The 14,556-nt window shown below is 50.1% G+C and overlaps 1 long non-coding RNA gene across 1 annotated transcript in view; it reads right to left on the bottom strand.

The window, feature by feature from the left end:
• Positions 1 to 9,525: 9,525 nt before the first annotated feature.
• LOC121673670 overlaps positions 9,526 to 14,556 on the bottom strand; it is a 41,958-nt gene continuing 36,927 nt past the window's right edge. Inside the window, exon 3 of the long non-coding RNA XR_006019276.1 lies at positions 9,526 to 11,994. This is a non-coding gene — a long non-coding RNA (uncharacterized LOC121673670). The remainder of the gene's footprint in view (positions 11,995 to 14,556) is intronic.

The following is a 14,556-nucleotide window of genomic DNA, read 5'->3' as shown; positions in this document are numbered from 1 at the left end:
GATTCCAGGAACAGGATCTCCAGATCTTCAAACCACTGCAACTTCAACACCACCACTATAACCTCCACATCTGCCAGGAGAAGAACGTTGCAGGAGTTATTAATGAGCCCTTTTTGGAGACTGGCCAAGGTGTGCTGTAGTTCAGCTGGGAGTGAGAGGCAATTTCATGTATCTTCATCTTATCTACTGCTAGACCTAGACGGGAAGCAGTTCCAGACCTCCCAGTTATTACAGGCCTGTCTGCTGCCCAGGGATGCCTCCTGCACAAAAGTCTGGCTTTCTTTTCCCAAATGCTGTCTGGAAGAAACAGGGTGTCAAGAGCTTTGTTAGAGATTGGTGCTAACCACAGTTTTCTTCAGAACTGAGACACACTGTCACGTTTACCCCACCAACAGGGTTGTTAGGTTTGCAAATTACTCTGGGCCGTGTCTCCTCCAGCTTCTGGGATGTTGCTGTCTCCCCACTTTGAAGCAAAGGCAGCACCATCGGTACCTCAAACCTGACTGAGGCAGGAGGGCAGCATTACAGGTGAGTATTTCACCTGGAGCTGAGTCGTCATTATTTTTAAACTGTGAAGGGCTTGAGCTGAGGTATTGTTATCTGACAGACATATCTGGACATGTTGCACTCCTTGGGGCAGCCTTTCTGCTTGCCTCTTCTCGGGCCCTTTATTCTCACTCATCACCAACCCTTTCTCCAAGGGGAAGGCTGGGTGGAGGTTTTGTTCAGCCCAGTGCTTCTGTCACTTCACTGGACAGTGGGGAAAACCTGCCTGAGGAAAAGGGTCAAGTGAGTCCTATGTCACAGGAGAATGTTCCCTTTCAAATGCTAATCTCAGTACCTTAAAACCCAATTTTAACTGGAGGAAAAAAGGCAAGTGTGACCTTTAAGCATGCTCAGCTAGGCCTGGACTTTAACAAAATCTCTCCACTTGTGGGAACCTTCATCCTCAAGTTTCACCAAGGCTCCTTGCAGACCCATGGAAATTACCACGTGGAAGTTGTGTCTAAATTACACCCTGGCAACCGAGGGCTCTTTTGTTTCTGCTTACAGTGAGCAAGAGCTTCCTCTGCCCGTTTGGGGTGTCTTCTCTCATCTGTTACCCTGACTCCTTTAATTTTCCTTCCAGTGCACCAGTTTACCATAGCCCCAAGTCTCCTGCACACACAGAGGGGAGTTCTGCCTGTGCCCATCTGGTGAAGATGTTGTAACCCAAAATGGGGCTGTCTCTCAGCTATTTTGGTGGAGTCTGGTAATTTGTCTGACATGGAAAATCCCCAAGCTGCAATCAGTGCCCAGGATGCTTGAGTAGAAAATGACAAAATTATAACATGGTTCATATCCCCGTGGTCAATTACTCTGTGCCTACACATAGTCTGGAGCAGCCAGGGTTAGTGTAAAGGTATCCAGCCTTTCTGTTGGCTCCATGGCCTCTGTATTGGGTTAAACATGAGCGAAACAAAGCACCCATGGCCTAACAATTGTTAGAGGTGGGTGGTCCTCAGTTCCTCTGAGAGCATCTTGGGCAAAGAGCCATCAACCTCCTCTTCCCTCCCATTTGGCCAGGCCTGGGAAGAGGGGGTGGAGGGATGGATGAATGCTCTCTCCTCTTAGCAAGAGGTAACGTGTCTCCTGGGTCAGAGGGAGGTGCCAGGGAGCCTGGTGGTGGTGGCCAGATTTTCAGGGTGACCTCATGTAGGTGTCTCACAGTTTTGGTGGAACATGAGTGTATCTTGGGGGCTCCCAAGCCCTAAGAAATGGGTTTGGAGCACCTGGAGTTCCACACCAGGCACATGGTCCACAGTATCCTGCCTTGGAGACTGGTTCCTAGGCAGAGACAAGGCGTGAGCAAGGAGTTGCCTGGAGCTACCCAGGCCTGGAGTGAAAGCCTTAATACAGAAAGCTTATTAGTGCTCAGCTGGGCTGGAGAGGCGCTTGAGGTCACTCAGGGTCTTTGCCTTAGTCCTCCACCCACCTGTGCACTCAGGCTGGGGCCACGGTGAGCAGCTCCTGGAGCAGTGGAGCCTACCTGGTGTGCAGGACCTTGGGCTTGAGCAATGCAGGAAAAGGCACCTGGGATTGGAATCAGAATATCCTAGAATATCCTGAGTTGGAGGGACCCACAAGGATCATTGAGTCCAACTCCTGGCCCTGCACAGGACCGCCCTCATTTAGACAATAATGAGCATTCTAGTTGAGAAAGGGTGATTGAAGCCTAAGCTGCTGGTGGTGGCTAGACCTCCCCTGCTCCTTGCTCCCAGCCTTTCCCACTGGGCACTGCTGCCCTGAGCCAGTTGTTTATGGAGTGATGACCACAGGCAGCAGGAGCCCTGTGCTGATTTAGGGTCACCAGGAAAAGGTCACACAGGCAACATCTAAGCTTCTAAATCTTGGTGTCCACCAAGACAGAAAGCAGGATTCTGCAGCTTGTTTTTATGACCATCATAAACTAAATCCAGCATCTTCCTGAGATAGGGTACGAGATAAGCCTGCAACAAACCTGAGTAGAGAAGTAATTTTCTTTTAATTGCTGTTGTAGGACAGTAGAGATGAAAAACCAAGGGTATAGGAGCCCTCATCCCCTGATTAGATACATATAATGAGATGGAAAGCTAATCTATCATATTTAGAATCAGTCAATTAGAGGGTTAGGGCTATAGATGTGTTTAGCTTTAGAGTTAGGGAGATATTTAAACCACATACTGTACTTAGTCATTACTATGCTAAGTGATAGTAGATGCAGGTCACCCTATATATGGGCCGTGGTAATCAGCTTGAAGTATTACTAATTAAGCCTTTTCACCTTTGGGCTCCCTTCCATGCCACCACGCATGAAATGGGCCATTGAGGTCACTGTGAGATGCTCCTTAAAACCCAACACCCACTGTTTATGGTGAAGTAGAGGGTGATTTGGCTTTCCAGTTCAGTCTCTGCTGTGTGGACAGAGCTGTAAGCACACAGCTCTTGCTTTAATCATGTATTTTGCTTCTGAGTCTCAAGATGCCAGCTGGGCACTGCCAGCTCTTCACTTGCCCAACTGCCTGCCTGGCATTATTTGAAGCCCATGAACTATCCAGGTGAGAAACCATGTCAAAGTGAGCGTGGCTCTGGTATCTCCCTCCTGGCAATCCTCAGTCATGTTTTCAGAGGACGTCAATAAAAGCTGAAAATGCTGTAGTTGCTCTGGAAAGCAGCTTATGTGATTAGGCAGAAGGTCAAAAATAGAAAAGCTCATAAAGGAAGGGCTGAAAAAATTGTGGGTGTGGTGCAGTGGTGCCCAGTGATGGCTTCACTCCCTCCCTCCCCACGCCCTGAGACACGGGTGGGTGTCCAAGGTCCTCAGCCAGCTCTGGCACTGGCCCCCTCTCTACAGATATCATGGATCCCTCAGGACAAAAGCTCCTGATGGCTTTATATTAATATGCAGTTGCATCTGCTTGTAGGACTTCGCTGTGTTAGGCTGGTGGCAGAATCACAGGCCACCCTGCTGCAGGGGGCAGGAGAACAGGGAACTTCCCAGTGCCTTCCAGCCCAGGAGAAAGCCAGGGTTGGCCATGGAAATGGGGGTGCAGTGGCTGGTTGCTCTCCAGCCCAAGCTGTTTTGAAGCAGCTTTTCTCTGACAGTGTTACTGAGGCATTCTTGGGAGGACTCAGGCTCCACTTTCATAGAATCATAGAATATCCTGAGTTGGGAGGGACCCACAAGGATCATCCAAGTCCAGCTTCTGGCCCTGCACAGGACAACCCCAAGAATCCCACCATGTGCCTGAGAGCGTTGTCCAAACATTTCTTGACCTCTGGCAGGCTTAGGGCTGAGAAACAACCCCACTGTCCTTAAGCTATCCCCTCTCCATCCTTTCCTCAGAGGCTAATTACTCCATTTTTGCCTTAATTTCTGGTCTCCCAGGAATCTGAGTAAGACCCTCTTGCTTGAGATGGCTAAAGCTGAGTACATGCCCATAACAGCCCTTTCCAGGCGCTTCCAAACCCTTCAGCCCTGTCCCTCTGGGGCAAGTCTTTGCAAGCTGGCAGGAGCCGGCACAGAGGGCTTGGAGCAGGGATTCTGGTATTGTCTCTTAGAAGAATACCAGGAACTGGTGTTGCTCACCAGGTACTGGAAAAGGTCTTAATTTTGGCATGCCCTGGGACCAGGAAACAATTTGAAATACTGGGTATTTTCTGGGACACAGGGCCAGCTGGTGAAGATCCCCATGGGAGAGATGGAAGGTTTGGGGCTGATGGAGACCTGCCCCAGGGAGGTGGAGTGAGGATGATGCAATGAGCCACAGCTCTTGCAGCACCAGGGTTGGGGTGTGGGCAGGGAAAGTGTCCGTGGTGTCCAGAGCCAGTGCTGGGCAGTCAGGGCGCTGTGACATGGCAGCAGCTCTTCGTGGGGCTGAGGGGGGGAAGCCAGAGCTATTGGCTTTTTTGGCAGGTCCCTGGTGTTTCACTACCTGTGTTCCCAAGGGCCAGGGACTGTGTAGATGGAGCACAGAATCTTGATGTAGAGTTAAATTAGCAGCAAGTGCCCGTGGCAAGAAGCCTGTGATGAATGTTTCACGTTTTCATGGAATCATGAAGTGATTTAGTTTGGAAGGGACCTTAAGGATGGTCTTGTTCCAACCTCCCCTGCCACGGGCAGGGACACCTTCTGCTAGACCAGGTTGCTCCAACCCACATCTGACCCCAGTGATACTTCACTTATGCTGATGGGAAGCATTTCTGTCCCATGAACTGTGCTCTCCAGCGGCAGGAAGATCTTCTGGGGTTTTTTTCCGTAATTCTTAGCCAGTAACTGCAGGTCTTGGAGGGACTTTCCATCTGGCCTCGTTAGCAGGTCATGTTGAGCTGCACCTCAGCACTTGCAGGTTGGTCAATCACTGGACAAGTCTTTGCAAATCCAGGTTCATCCAGGCCAGCCCAGAGACACACCTTGCTCCTTACCTGCAGGATCTGTGCATTATCTTATTCATCCTCCTCCTTTTGTGTTTTTGCCCACCTGTGATCCTCCAGTGCTGTTTCAACTCCCTGTTTGGGGAGGAGCAGCATTGTACCAAGGAAAAAGTATCAATGTGACCTCTGAAAAGTTGATTTTATCACTGTTGGAGTCTGTGTTTTGTTGTGGGGGGGTTGTTTGTTGTTCATTCTCCCAGCTTACTGAGCTACTCCAGTGCTCAGTCAGCACTTGGAGGTGGTAAGTAAGCGCAGCTCTGCCCAGCTGGGTAGGGATGTCTTTGCTGTGGTGTGAGCAGAGGTTGCCATTGGTTTGAAGGCCAGCTTTGGTGGTGGCATGGCCACCTCTCTGTCACTGGTGGGAAGGGCAGTGCTTCCTCTTGCTCAGCACAGTGGTGGGGCCATGCTCTCCTTTTCCATGGAAAGGGACAGGCACTCTCAGCACAGGGAGTTGTTCCTGCTCTTGCCCATAGGATCCACCACCATTCTTGTTGCCTGTTTTTCCCCATGAACTTTGTCAGTTTTCCACAGGTACCAGAGGTGTCCCACCAGCCTTCCTCTGAGCCATGGCCCATGTGTGATGGAAAAAGGGCTGAAACTCTGCATGTCAGAGACCCCCAGCTGGCATCTGTCTCTGCTTGGAAAGATGAAGACTTCTTTGCCAGCTGGGTATTGTGGAACAACAGCCATGCCCCGGGTGGGAGGGTAGAGCTGGCAGGAAGCACGCCTGTGGTTTAGATATGGGGTGAGAGCCTGGATTTTCAGAAGTAAACTTCGGGTCATGGTTTTGGGCGGCGCCGGGGTTGGGTTGGTATTCTCCAGTTTGTTTTTTTGCATTGCAGCTCTAGGTCTCATCAAGAGGCCTGAATTTCTGAAGGTGGATGCTCAGCCTGGACTCCAAACCTGTATTCCTGGTGATGGTGATGGACAGCCTGTCAGTGACCTGAAACACCATCGGCTTTCCAAAGCCTGAGCACGTTGTGTGACCCCTCCCGGTGCATCCCATGGGAAGAGAGTCAGTGAGCCCTCTCCTGACTACCTGCTGCAGGGATTTAGGGGGGAAAAAAGTCAATAACCATGCTGGGCACTAACCCAGCTGCCAAACTCGGAGCTGAGGTGGTGTGAACATTGTGGGGATAGACCCTGGCACTGGGAAATGAGGGCTAAAGGCAGACCTGCTCTCAAGTCACAAGGAACACAGGCTGTGGGGACATTTAGTTGCCTCTTGGCAAGGCATTGGCTGGGAGGGGGCTGTGTTTCTCGCAGCATCCCTGGTGCAGGAATATGGGCCGTGGCACTGTTTGTCCACCAGCACACACAGCCAACAACCCGGCTGTTAGTGCTGCCTTCCTGCCTGGCAGCTGATACCAAGGACTGTTGCCATCCCTGTGGGATGGAGACCCATGCCTACCACAGAAAGAGGCATCTTTCCAGCTGAGGGAAGCCCAGAGGTTGTTTTTGTGGGGTCTCAGCTGCAGAAGCCAAGCAGGTGTCGTGGTGACAGGAGGAGCCGCCCGCTCCTGCCTTTGCTGCTTCTCCTCGTCTGAGGCTGTTGCACCATCGCAGCCGACAAGTCAAACATTGCAAGGAGTGCCCTTCACTCCTTCCTGGGTCAGTTGCTGCTGAATCACTCAGTATTTGTTCTGATTACATGGCCTTTCTTATCAGAGCTTTTTACTACTTCACCCTTTCACTTCCTGGCACACCAGGGTTCATCTCCTGGCCCACCGGGCACTTCCAAGCTCTGTTTCCAAGCTGCCAGGGTTTCCATGCCGGCCCTGTGAGCCAGACAGGCTCAGCATCCTCACTGCCTTCCCAGGAATGCATCAGGGCTGACTAAGGGCTCTGCCTCACTGACCCAGGAGGATTTAGCTGCAGCACCCAGCACATTTCTGGTACCTGCCCACCCCAGTTAAATTTCTCCTGGGACATTTTGGCCCTCCCAGCATCCTGGATGCTCCCCAGTGTGCTCTGGGGCCTGGGATGTGAGGTGAGGGTATCCCAGAGGCTCACCCCATCCTGAAATGAGCTTTAACACCATGCATTTGGGCATGCCTGCTGCCTCATTTTCCTCCCCTCTGTAGATCAGGAGGGATGGGGTCTTCAGGGGCACAGTTCATGGCTGCCCTCCTTGGGTTCACAGGCCAGCCCAGCTGGAGCATGCCCAAATTTTGGATGTGGCCCTAAACCAGGCTATACCACACAGGGAGCTTCCAGCTGGGTGGGTACAGCCATTGCCCTGAGATGCCAAGGTGTGGAGCAGACGATTCCAGAGCTGCGGTCGCACCCCTGCAGCATCCTAAAACTGCCTTTGGGGTCTGGATCTGATGAAGGGTCACAACTCTTCCCCCCTGCCCCACACCACAGTGGTGGATACCCTACAGACCCATCAGGGAGCCTGAGCAGGGTGAGGCTCCCTCCCTCAGTTCACTGCGCCCCTGTGTTTGTGGCTGATTAAAGCTCCGAGCCAGGCAATTATGGGATGCAGGGTGCATAAATGGGAGGTGCTGGGGTGTCACAGGCTGGGGAGATGAGCTCCTCTGCCCTGTTGGAGAGTATCTGGGGGTGTATTTGTGGCTCACTCCCGCCTTCCTCACACTGCCTGAGCCACTGGATCACCTTCACGGCACGCTGATTTCCAGCAGCAGTTTGTGGTGGTCAGCAGTGGCCTGGAGGGATTTGTTCTGTCCCTGTCTTAGTGGTGTCTTCCCTCCCTGGCAAGGGTGACTGAAGCAGCTGGAGAGCCTGGCCCTATGTGTCCAGGCAAAAGCAAACCCTGGAAAGGCACGGTCAAGTGGGCTTTGCTCTTAGAGTTCACTCCAGTTTTAGTTTCAAAGACTTCTCTCAAATTGTAATCTGAACTACTAACAGAAAATGTCTAACAGGGAAACACAAACCCAGCCCAGCACTGCAGCACTGAGCATCCCACTCACATCTCAGGGCTTTCTTTTTTTGATACTGTTTTGAGTTAGAGTTTTCATAGAACCACAGAATGGTTTGGGTTGGAAGGGACCTTAAAGATCATTTCATTTCAACCCCCTGCCATGGGCAGGGACACCTCAGGTTGCTCAGACCCCCATCCAACCTGGCCTTGGACACTTCCAGGGATGAGGGATCCACAGCTTCTGTGGGGAACCTGTGCCAGTACCTCAGCACCCTGAACATTTCGTTTTAACTGCTCTCTTCTAACCACTTTCTTTCTTTCTTTCCTCCTCAGAAGCCAGCTGTCTGTGTGCTGTCTGGATGAATCCAGCTTTTTTACTGCTGCCCCACCTTCCCATCTCCTGGAGCTACGCAGCAGTTGAGACATGGTATTCATGTGCATATACATGTTGTATATGGAGAGATCCTCTAGTAATCTTAAACACGCTTTGATCAGAAAAGTAATGACTCCCTGGCATGAATTGCTTCACAAATTATGCTTTTGTGGAGAGAAGCTCCTTGGCTTGAGCTTTTCCGTCCTAATAGGAACAAGTTATATCTGATGAACAGACCTTGCTGCTTTCACTCACAAAGCAGTAATTTACTCTCCAAGCAGCAGCATCCCAGCTTGCCATCCCTGCAGCACCATTTATTCAGCAGTGCAGTCAGCCAGGAGGATAATGTGGGGTGCAAACCATGGGGTTCTATCTGCTCTGCACCACCTGGCATGGCTTTCCTCTTCTTGGTATATTTCAGGACACATAAACCAGGCAGGGAAATGTTTTTCTTCGTGTGAGGAAATTCACATCACCACATAACCAAATTTATCCTGTGGAATAGCAGCTACGGCTCCCAGTAGATCCAGTGGAAAATAGTTGTAGCCCAGCAAATTCCACTTTGGCCCATACAGCTGCAAAGCCATAAAAGACTAGGATCTTTCCCTGCACAAAGGTCCAATAAAGGCTTCCTGCAGCCTTGACTCCTTGCCAGCCCAGCCTCCCAGGCCACCTCAGCCCATCCAGGACTTTCCAAAGAAAATCCTGTCAAAACCTCCCCAATTTCTCTGGTTTGTGTTTTGTGCAGCGCTCTGATGTGAAAATATTGATTCTGGACTTTAAAGCAGTTGCTTTGTATATTTGACCAATTCAACAGTACCAAAGTTTGGCCAGAACTGTCCTTGTCCTTGTCTGGGTCCTTTTTTATATTTTTAATGCAGCCTCAAAAGCACAGGGGTATTGACATAAGGAAGAGCCAAATATAACAATGATTCAGCACAAATCCTCTATACAGGCAATTTTGTCTGTTTTGGCTACATGCAGCTTTTTTTTTTTTAATTCTTTTTTATTCTTTTACCCTCCAGATTTTATTCAAAATGGAAAATTTTTAAAGGCCATTTCAGAAGAACGTTAAGCATTCATGCATAAACAGGGAAAATCAGGCTGATTGAAAAAATACAGAAGCCCAAGCCTTTAGCTGACAGACAGTTGGTTTAGATGGGATATTAGGAAGAAATTCTTCACTGTGAGGCTGCTGAGGCCCTGGCCCACGCTGCCCACAGAAGCTGTGGCTGCCCCATCCCTGGCAGTGTTCCAGGCCAGGTTGGATGGGGCTTGGAGCAACCTGGCCTAGTGGAAGGCGTCCCTGCCCTTGGCAGTAGGGTTGGAACAAGATGATCTTTAAAGTCTCTTCCAACCCAACCCATTCTATGATTCCATGCTGATCACATTGATCTGCCCAGAGATTTCTGTGCCTAGGGCTTTTCAGCAATTTCTGTGAGCACAAGCCTTTCCATGGGATTGAAGCTGAAATGGTTTGTTACAAGGAGCTGGAGTGCGTCCTGTGCTTGCCACTCACCAGGCTCCAGTCAAAACTTCATTTTGTTTGTTTAACATGGGCTCGGCTCATGCTTGTGCCTGCTCCAACTGGGATTTGGGTCAGAGCAGTGTTTGGAGGTGGTCTGGCCCCACTCTGGCACCCCACACTCCTCAGCACGATGCTACTCCCTGCTAAGCAGTTCTGAGAGGGGCTCTGGTGATGAACTCTTCTGGCAAAGCAGCAAATGATCCCACTGGCAGCCCCAAAGCCCTGCATCAGAGATCTGTGCACTAGAAAACACTCTGCCCTCACTCAGCAGTGTCCCAGTGAGGTATCATGCTGAGCCAGGCTAAAAATTTAACCCTTGGATGAAGGAGCATTGAAGACGTGTTTGCTCTAAGTTGGAAGTAGTTTTATATCTCTGAATCAAAACCTTTCCATGACTTGGTCCTGTTTGAAACAGGGCACACTGTGTAAGTCTTCCTGGGTGCCTGTGCTGAACCCCGGGCATCTCCCACTATTGCATCTCCCACCACTGCATGTCCCACTGCTGCTCTGTGCTGGTAACACGGACATGCTGTACGAGGGCAGATGAGGAGCCAGAGGCATTTTCTTTTCCAGCTCTCTACATGACCTATCAGCACAAGCCAGGCCATAATTCTGCAGCCAGCTTTGAGGACAGGACACCCACCACATGGTCCAGGTGAGGACTGAATGTCACCTCTCCATGGAGCAGGACTGCCTGTGCCTGGGCAGTGTGGGAAGGCAGCCTGACCTGCCCTCCAGCTCTGTGTCCTGTCCCCTTATTTAGTCCAAGTCTTCTTAAAAGGCCAAAAGGCAAAGCAGGAGGATAAAGGGTGGGGAATTTCCTCCTGGGCATGGCTTGGTGGGTTAAGCATGTGGCTGTTTTGAAGCAAAGCAAGCAGGGTGAGAGGTAATGGGGTCTCTGCTACCATTGATGGGGTTCATGGGGAGGTGCTGGAGCTGGGGTTGGTGCAGGGGCTGTGCTGTCCCCCTCGCCAATTTTAGACTGATGAAATCCCAGAATTTTCCAGACCATATCCTGGTGTCTTACGCAGGTGTGTAGGATGGCAGGACTGAGGAGGTATCAAAGGCTTCCCACTGAGCCCAGTGGGTGTTGTGGGGTTGCAGCCCACCTCTGCATTTCGGAGAGAGGGAGGAGAAAAAGATCTAGCTTTGTGTTTTCAGGGTTTTCAACTTTCTCACTGAGCTGGGAAATACTGGAAAGAAAGTGTGTGGGAAGGAAAATCTTGTGTGAGACGCTCTGGAACTGAGAGCTGTTGTCTTGGTCACAGGGGAAACAGCTGCTGCAGTGGGACTGGATCTGATGTACACAGAGCCGCTCGGCAAAAGTGTCCTCAGGAGCATCATGGGGCAGTTTCACTCTCTCCGGCTCGTTTTAAAAGGTGAGGAGCTGACAGGAGCCTGCCTAGCACAGCTTTTCGAGCAACAGGAAGATGTGTGGCTGTGATTCGGGGCAGGTACCACACAACATGCTCACACAGGGGCAGGGGGCAGAGCTGAACTTCAGATAACCTGCTAAGACTAGAGCAAGATCAGCTGAGGAAGCTGCCCTGGCTTTCCACCACTGCCAGTACCAGCAGAAGCCGGAGACGGAGCAGTCCTGGCTCAGACAAAAGAGCTCGCTGGGCTTTGTTGCCGGCTTTTGTCCACGGGCAGGCAGCTTTCCGCAAGGCTGGTTCCCTGCTCCCTGCAAAGCTGTGCAAAGCTTGCATAGCACCACGAAACATGAACTGGTGAGCTAAGAACCAGAGCTCACAGGGCTCTCCAACTCAGCTTAAAGCAAAGGTGAGGGTTGTTCCTGTCCCCACGTGGGGATGTGACCTCCTGGGGCTCCATGAGAACCCTGAAGTGAGGAGAGCAGGGAAAAAAATCTGCACGTTGGAGAGCTTGTGGAGAAGCCACAGGTGCTCCAGGGTACTTGATTGGGATAGAGAATCAGGACAGGGTTTGGGGGGACTTACCCTCAGAAGAGAGGCAAAAAATGAAACTTCTCATAGTTTTTCAAGCTGTTTGTGCCCTGAGTTAGTGCTCCTTACGGCATTTGGTGAAAGTGGGTAGGAACGTTGTTTAGCAGTAGTTTATTTTTAGCTGAGATGACTTGTGACAGCACAATGGTGTTGCAACACCACAGTTCTTGTCTGTGGTTTCCCTGTGCTTTGGTACCGGAGCAAGTGAAGGCTCCTGACAGGGGCTCATTGTGCTGGGAAGTGCAGAGATGTTGCAAGAGCTGGTTCCCTCCCAAGCAGGCAGAGAACAGACCTGCAAAAGCAGAAAGAAGGAATTGGAGTTGGCCTTGTGGGCAGCCTGTGGGTCCTTGTCACAACCTCACTGTGGCTCGAGCAACCTAGCCCGACCCCAGCATAGCCAAGGGCTGCACAACCCCCATGGACGTTCTTCTTTGAGGGGATGGGGGTGAGAGGCTCCTGCCACAGGAGCTCCTCCCGGCCTTGCTGTTTCTTGTACAGCTGCTCTGCTTTCCCCTCTATCTCCTCCATGAGAACCACACCACTCGAAAATAGTTGTTCTGACTCCAGCAACGTCGCTGCAACTGTATGAAGTGACAGAACTGGAAGCCAACACAGGGCCAGGGAGGAAATCTTAACCTACAGCCCATCGCTGTAACTAAACCTGTCTGCCAAAGGACGCCTTCTCCGTTCAGCTTCTTACCTGGTGTAAGAGAAGAGACATCAAAGGAATAAGGATCTGGTTTCCTCAGCTACTGTCCTTTCACTTGTGCCTGCTTTCTGCCTGTGTAAATCCATTAACTCTTGCCCAAGGTAACAGTGCAGAATGAGGTACCTGATCTGCCTCTTTCCAGGCAACACAACCTGAGATTAAAGCTGTGCTAGCTTGGCACGCCGCTCAGTAAATCCCTACGTGTTGATTCCCTGTCTCCTCCTCAAGTTTTACAGGATGCTGACAGCTTTCTGCCTGTTTTATGGTTTCATGGCAGTTGCTCGACACATCAATATGAGAATTAATTAATCTTGGCTACAGGGTAGGCAGCAGTTCGGGCAGCCCAAGAGCGAACAAGGTCAGGATTTCAGCAACAGTCTATTTAGAGAACTTTCTGGGGCTCCAGCAGAGCAGCATAGTCTCTGCAATTTTTATTTGGATCGCTGCTCTCTTGCCTTGTTTGCAAGTTCTGTCCTGTTGGCAAGGCTGCTGTGAAGCCGAACGCAGAAGACTACAGCAGATGACTCTGCTCCATACAGGGAGCAAGGATTAGGGCAGGGATAGTGTTTGGCTTACAAACATACCATCACTGCAAAACAATTATTGACTTAAAATCCCTTTACTAATGTCCCAACTTTCATCTGATGACGTTAAAAGGTCAGAAGGAAAATCAAGGCTTTTTTTGCCCTAATCCCTTTAAGTACTAAATTCATGGATAGCAATTGAACCAACAATTTAGATTAAGGCAATAGCTTCAGATGATGGAAAAACTCTACTCCTCAAAGGATGCCTGAATGAAATCTGGCTTTTCAGAATGGGATTGGAATTGCCCTTGGCCTCCTGTTACAAAGATCCTCCTTGGTAAGCGAATAATCCAGGACAGCCATGCTTATTGCAGTGCTCAGCCCTGCAACATGCCCATAGATCACAACGAAAGACTTTGAGCAGCAGCAATAAATACAGAGGAAAAGAAAGATCTATGTTAGATGGCTCTAAATTAATCTGTTCCCTGAAAAAATCAATAAATCATTACTGCTACTAGTGAACAGTATTTATCAAGTTGATGCTGCTCTTTACAGTCCTTGGTAGGTATGATTTTTTTTTTTCCTCTTCCCTTTGTAGCCAAACTTTCTCTGGATCATCAGAGTGCAGAGTGAGGATGCCCTGATGGAGAGAAGGGATGTCCAGTGAATACAAAGCACAGCACAACGGCAGAAGCAAAGGCAAACCCAAAAGAAGGCTCGAGGTGATGTGACTCCTTTCTTCCCCGAGCCCTCGTCACAGACCCTGCTCCAGCTGAATGCCCTCAGCTCAAGCAGACAATAATCCAGCAAGCTGTGAGGTGTTAGATTGGATCTTGCACGGTTTAGTTGGGATGTAGCCAGCTCATTTCCTTGGAGCCTGTTGATAGAAGGGCTTTTACTGCACACACAAGCCTTAGCAGAGACAAAACTCATGTCTCCCCTTCTAACAGGAGAATTGAGAGATATGACTCTGTCAGCAAAATGTATTTTCCATGTGGGGCTCTGGGTGAAGAGCTCGTCCCTGCAGCTACACTTGGTAAGCAAGGGGAGGTCCTGGGGACAGGAGTTGTGTCAGTGCCCCCCACAGCAGGGCACAGCCACCCTGTGTGTGGGCTGGATGTCATAAAATCCCACAGTGGGTTGGGTTGGAAGGGATTGTCCAGTTCCAACCCCCTGCCATGGGCAGGGACATCTTCCATTAGAGCAGGTTGCTCTGAGCCCCACCCAGCCTGACTCTGAATAATTCCAGGGACTGTACACCAACTGGGCAACCAGGAAAATCATCCTGGACTTCTCACTGAGCTCGAAAACTGATGAATGGTGGTGTGTGGATTTGCATGACCCAGCTCCTATAAACTGATAGTTTTATTCCCATGTGAGATGACCCTTTATAGTCTAACCCACTTTATAGTCTAACCAGGTTGGCCATCCTGGTGAAGCAGGAAAATCTTCTTATTAGGAGCAGAAACTTACTAATTCCTATTTATCACTCTTAAACAGCAGTTCCAGCCATCCCTCTATCCCAAACCCCTTGGCTTCAAATTTTTCTTTTTCTTTTTGCTTTTTTTTGGGTTTTTGGTTTTTTTGGTTTTTTTTTTTTTTTGAGTTTTAGATTTGCCTA

This window comes from Corvus kubaryi, unplaced genomic scaffold (assembly GCF_017639235.1).
Source record: "Corvus kubaryi isolate FWS band 111438036 unplaced genomic scaffold, C.kubaryi_AGA036_p1.0 66, whole genome shotgun sequence".
NCBI classification, from domain to species: Eukaryota; Metazoa; Chordata; class Aves; order Passeriformes; family Corvidae; genus Corvus; species Corvus kubaryi.
The sequence above is the reverse complement of the archived record's forward strand: the minus strand, read 5'-3'. Positions and strand labels throughout refer to the sequence as shown.